We start from the raw sequence: 6,215 nt of genomic DNA, 5'->3' as shown, positions 1-6,215 counted from the left end.
GGCCATCTGCCTCAACTGGCTGGGTTGGAGGACAGGAAAGAGATACAGCCAAACACAGAAGAACTGGTCCAGGTGCACCTACTTCTGGACGAGTCTTCACAACAACAGACCGGAACAGAGTCCTCAAAACTGCAGAAGCCTTAATGGGTTGAACATTTGTTGACCATGTGTCTCACAGAAGAGCACATTCATGTAGGTGGACTTCAGTTTGGGCCCTGTTTCTGTAACTTAAGCCCTCTGTGCAACTTTGAAGAGAAACAATCCGTTTGTCTCAAAGTTTCTACCCAAGTGTAAKGATTTTCTGAAGGACATATTCTTGTACGCTTAAATGGACATAAAAAGAGTGGAAATATGTAAAAGCTACATTTTGACCATTTACCAACTTTACTGTGAGATGAGTCGTGACGCATGTTGGTGTGAATCCATGCCGACTCAGACAAACAAGATGACAATGGGAACTTTGGGGGTGTCTTTATTTATGCCGGCACTGGTGGTGGTGGTGGGACACGACTCAACCAGAGGTTGTGGGGCGAGAAGAGAAGAGTGACAGTGATGGAGGGAGCGGAGATAGAACAGTGACAGGTAATCCATCAGAGGCCTGACTGTCATTATTCAATTACCACCCATCCTTAGCTCTCCTGATAACCCCTACACACCCAAACACACACCCACACACACATGCTACCCACTCAAATCGTAAGACGCTGGTCTGCAGATCCTCTTACAGGAGGTGCTGTGTGGGTGGTGAGGTGATGTGGGACACAGGACTGGTCTCTAGTTTCTTAAATGCTTTTAGTGCAGCAGACCTTTAAATCCCAGCTCCTTCCTCTCCTTACTTACATCTTTCATCACCCCCACCCTTCATCTTTTCCGATGCCTTCCACCATCCAAACCCTCCTCACCTCTCCGTCCGTCTGTTCCCACCATATCTCCCTCTCTCCTCGGTTTATTCCATCTCCTCAGCCACGAGACGATAAGAAACATGGACGGTGATTAGATGCCAGTGACACCAGGCTTATCGCAGTGATCCCACAGCGCTCTCCAGATCACTTGCACAATAAAAGCCAAGCAGAGAGAGCACACACACACACGCACACACACAGAAACACACACGGGACTGGGCTCATGAGACTGCCTATCAGTTGTCTGTGAATGGGCATGTTGCATCCATAATGCTTCGTGTACTGGGCGACCACAAGCAGCAGATTGAGTGTGAAGCATTGAGGAGGAGGATGTTTGGGGTGTAACTGAAAAAGGGGTTGTGACACACTGCTGCAGAGAGATGTGGGACATGAAACACTAGATGGAGCTGTCCTCCCAGTGGGACACAGTATTCTGAGACTATCAGCCTACAACCATTAAAATGCATCAAGGAACACATTTTACACACTTCACAGTTTTTCAGTGATGTTACTATAGTTTCTGTTTCCTTCGTACATCTTCCATAATTTGCAATTTTTCTTTCACCTGCTCGCTCTTTTCTTTTCTCTTCCTCCAAATGACCTTTCTTCTCTACTCCTGATGTCTTTTCTGAGTTCCAGCCTTTTCTTCCTCTCTTTGTCATTTTTTTCCATACAGTTTTCCTTATTTATTTACTTTTTATGGTGCTATTTTTGTTTAAAAATGGTAAATAGATGTTCGCCACAAATTGTACTTAGAGCAGTAAAATAAAAGTGCCCCAGATTCAGATATTATGTAACTTATCCCTCAGAATATTATTATTAAAATGATGTAAAAGAATTGTTGGAAATTTAGATGCATAGGGCTTGTTTAAACGTACAAATAACAGATTATTCTGCTCAGATAGTGTGAGACAAAGAAAAATTTGTTTGATTACTTGTTAACATATGGAAATGACAAACTTGGGCTCCTGTTTCACTTCTGACTTGATTTATAATGTGGACTTGGAGAAGGCCTTAGACCGTGTACCTCAACGGGGATTCCTGTGGGGGTACTCCAGCAGTATGGTGTACCAGGCCCGTTGATACGGGCTGTGAGGTCCCTGTACAACCGGTGCCAGAGCTTGGTCCACATTGCCGGTCGTAAGTCGGACTCTTTTCCGGTGAGAGTTGGACTCCGCCAAGGTTGCCCTTTGTCATTGTCATTGTCATAGTGATGGAAAACATCCTTAAAAAAATTTTGTAGGTAAAATARCTAAAGAACAAGAGGAAGGTTTCATACTGTTGATAGTTCTTACTAACTCAGCCTGTGATAGTAAAGTGATTGAACTAAAAATGTGATTTACCTCTTCAAAGTGAACAGATGAGGAAGATGGCACAATCTGAGCTCTAATACTGACAATTTTATTAATAAAAAAATGAACAAACTAACTCACAAATGTCAGAAGATAATTCATTGGAGATAGGTGATTTATGAATTAAAGAGTRAATGGTATTAAATAAATGTTTCGGATTGTGTGGATTTGAAGCAATGAGGGCCGAGAAATATTTAGAGCTTTCTTCTTTGACCACCCTGTTATAATCTTTCAAAAGATTTTTCATGTTAATAAATTCACAGCTCAGATTATAAGATTTATATTTTCACTCAGCACGTCTGCATGCCCTCCTAATGGATCGGACACGATCATTAATCCAAGGGGCTGGTTTGGTCATATTAAAGTGGGGTTTAGATTCGTAAAAGGAGCCACCGTGTCTACAGTTGCTGCACATCTGCTTAAAAATTCTGTTGCTAGCTCATCTGTAGAAAGAGATGAATTTGGCTGTTGGAGCTGAGGAAAATCTTGATAAATTTTACAAAACTGTCCCACTGTCTGAGATGTGATAGGTCTAAAACGATGAGAAGTTTGGTCATTTGAGGTCTGAACTGCTAATAGAAAACTAAATAAAATGGTATCATGATCAGAGACATGCATATTGCTAATAGAAAGATTAAATATGCTGAGGCCTAATGTAATAATTAAATCAAGAGTGTGACCATGTTCATGTGTAGGACCAGAGACATGCTGACTACAGTCAAAAGTGTGAATAAGATCAATGAATTCAGATGCAGTTCTATCATTCTGATCATCTACACGAATATTGAAGTCACCAAGAAGAATAACTTTCTCATAACTAACAGTAATAATAGAAAGAAGATTACCAAATTCAGTTAGAAAGTCACCTATAGGGCCAGGGGGACGATGTAGCAACCCAATAAGAACAGAACGCTTGCAAGAATAAAATGTTAAAATTTCAAATGAAATAAAATTGCCTATAGTTATAGGTGTACATTTATTGCTGTTTTTAAAAATAACTGCAACCCCCCCCACTACCTGATAGCCTCGGAGAATTCAAAAAACAGAACCCAGGAGGACAGGCCTCGATTAAAGGGGCATCAAAATCAACCCAGGTCTCAGTTAAAAATATAAAATCAAGAGCATTTAAAGAAATAAAATCATTAACTAAAAAAGACTTATTCGAAATAGATCTGACAGTRCATAAAACACCATTTAAAAGTGTGCTACCGCGATGAGAAGCAGGAACAGGTTTTATGGTGATTAAACTGGATGAGACCCTCCTCATGGTTCTCTGACAACTGTAACTTTTATAATGATAATGAGAGCAAACAGAGCAAATACTCTTTCTGTCTGTAATTCTAACAGGGATAGAACAGACAACAAATGGAGCAGCAACAGCAGGACCCTCTCTACGTAAAACAAAGCTGGAAGACACTGTGTGAAGCTCAGCAGGGTCATGCTGTAAAAACACATCAATTCAAACTAAACTCAATAAATAAAATAAAATTATGCTTCAATATCTCAGTTCCTTTTCTATTGGGATGCAGTCAGAAGAGAATATGTGTGTGAGAGGAAAATATATGTGTGTGAGAGAAGAATATATGTACATGAGAATAGAACATATGAGAATGTATGTATGTGAGTGATAAAATATATGTATGTGAGAGTGGCAGTATGGTTTATGGCTTGTACGGCCCCTCATAATATTCTGCTGGCTTCCTCAGATAGATAACTTTTACTAATTGACATTTTAGACTGTCTGTAAATGTTTTTGTAAAGTGTCCTTGAAAATGAAAAAAGAAATGGAATTTTCTCTTCTGACCAAATATTTTCAATTCCTAAACCCAATTAAGATGTTTTGAAATGACTGAGTGAAAAGAAGTGAAATCTGTGGGATTCCAGTGTTTTCATTCACCTGCATTTACCTGTTCTTCCTAGTATCCCCACCATCTAAAATAACTTTAATCCCCTTGTGTTGATCATCTAGGAACTCCCTGCCTGTCTCCATCAGCATAAACCTTCAGCACCACTTACCTGCCGACTCACCTGTGTTCTTTGTCCTCCTCTTAATGCTGCAGAACCTCCTCAAGCCTGTAAAGATTCTCACCTTAACGCTGGAAACTATCACTGACCTTCTACCTCCCATGGAGACACCAGGACTTATTGTAAAAAACACGTGCTCTGCCTCAACAGCTCTTGTGTTTATGATTTCATCAAACTGAAGTGCACAGAGGCCGTTGCTCTGACAGACTTTGTACATAATTTTTTAGAACTACTTTTTTACAGCCACAGCAAATCAGATGTGAGGATTTATTTTTAATAGTTGCAAAGTTAAAAATAAATGTGTGGATGTTTTGAATGAGGCTTCATGAAGACAGTGTTTACTGTTCTTGTCTCTACTTTTTACCTTTAATTACGTCTCCTTTTTCATAACAATTCCCTTTGCTTGACGTTTTTCTCATCACCTCTTCTTCTTTCCAGTTTTTTTTCCCTCTGTTCTTCTCCAGCCTGTACTTTCTCTCCTCCTGCCCTCTCCTCTCTCCTCTCTGAGGGGCAGAAGCTCTGTAATGTTGTTAGGACATGCTCTCATTAATAACCTACACTCTGAGAGTCTTTGCTAGTGGAGCGTGAATCCCTGGTCCGTTTGGGGACGAATAGAGGGTGTTTCACCGTGTGTGATGGCGTGTGAGGTGGGAGAAAGCACAACGGGGTGAGTGTGATGTGCAAAAAGCCACGTTGATTTCTCTCACTGTTTAATGGTGGTGAATCAGCTTTGTGTGCATGTGTGTGTATATGTGTGTGAGCTGTAGGTAAGACGTATGGCTCAGAACCAGTTGTCCTTGAGTCTGACCCCATTGAGGGACCTTGCCTTCGGGCACCCCGTGGTCCTGCACTCATTACTGCTAAAGGTACACACACACCTCAAAGATGAGCCGTCACCCACCTCCAATTACAGGTAGACTGCAGGTTTAGTATTCAAAGTTTGTGTGTGTGTAAGTCTCACTTCCTTAAGACAAAAAAAAAAAAAGAATAAATTGTGAGTTTCCATTTCTAAACCTCATTAGGAGAGGAGGATGTCTTAAGTCTCACTGATAAACATGAAAACGCAGATAATGGCCACAGTCAGGCAATTAGTGGTGACAGGAGAAGTTAAGGGAAGTTAGTGAGCGTGAGGCAGCCCAAGTTTAACAAGGGTGTGTGTCGGTGTGTGTGTGTGTGTGTGTGCTTGGGGGCAGTAGGTGTGTGAGTGTATGTTAGATTTATGCTCTGTGTGCCACCTCTGTCTGTTCCTGCACTCCATAACAAGCCGACAGGTGTACGAGGTGGCAGCAGGCTGGACACTGACAAATGCAGGGCTAATAGCCACACAGAAACACACAAACTCACAAACACATAGAAGTAATGTATTGCACGATCATTGTTGTCTAACCTTAGCTGTACACTGAGCAAAAACAAAAAGGAGGAGGCAGTGGATGAGAGAGGGTGATTAAATGGTCTTGTTAGTCCACAGTGTGGTTGAGAACATTAAGAGCTGAGCCATTCATCAGTGTAACACACACAAACACACACGCACACAATATGCATATCCGCTCATATTGATTGCACAAGTTCAAATTGTCTCTGCTTGGCGAGCCTGAGAATTCTCTCAGGGTAAAAACCAGTATCATACACACATTACAACAACAACAACAACAACAACAAAATCCCATTCCAACACACACTTTCTCTGTCTGTGTCCCTCAAACAGATTAATTTCCCATCACTTACCCCTTCTGTCAGAAGTGTGCGTACCGGCTCATTAAAACTCTTCAAACTCCCTCCCACACCTCCCCTATCTCTCTCTCACAAGTGGACAGAGCTCTCCGCTTTTTCTTTATGGAGGTGGAAATAGAATGCGAGGGGAAAAAAATCACACACACACACACACACACACACACACACACACACACACACACACACACACACACACACACACACA

Source organism: Austrofundulus limnaeus, unplaced genomic scaffold (genome assembly GCF_001266775.1).
Source record: "Austrofundulus limnaeus strain Quisiro unplaced genomic scaffold, Austrofundulus_limnaeus-1.0 Scaffold61, whole genome shotgun sequence".
Taxonomy (NCBI): domain Eukaryota; kingdom Metazoa; phylum Chordata; class Actinopteri; order Cyprinodontiformes; family Rivulidae; genus Austrofundulus; species Austrofundulus limnaeus.
The sequence above is the reverse complement of the archived record's forward strand: the minus strand, read 5'-3'. Positions refer to the sequence as shown.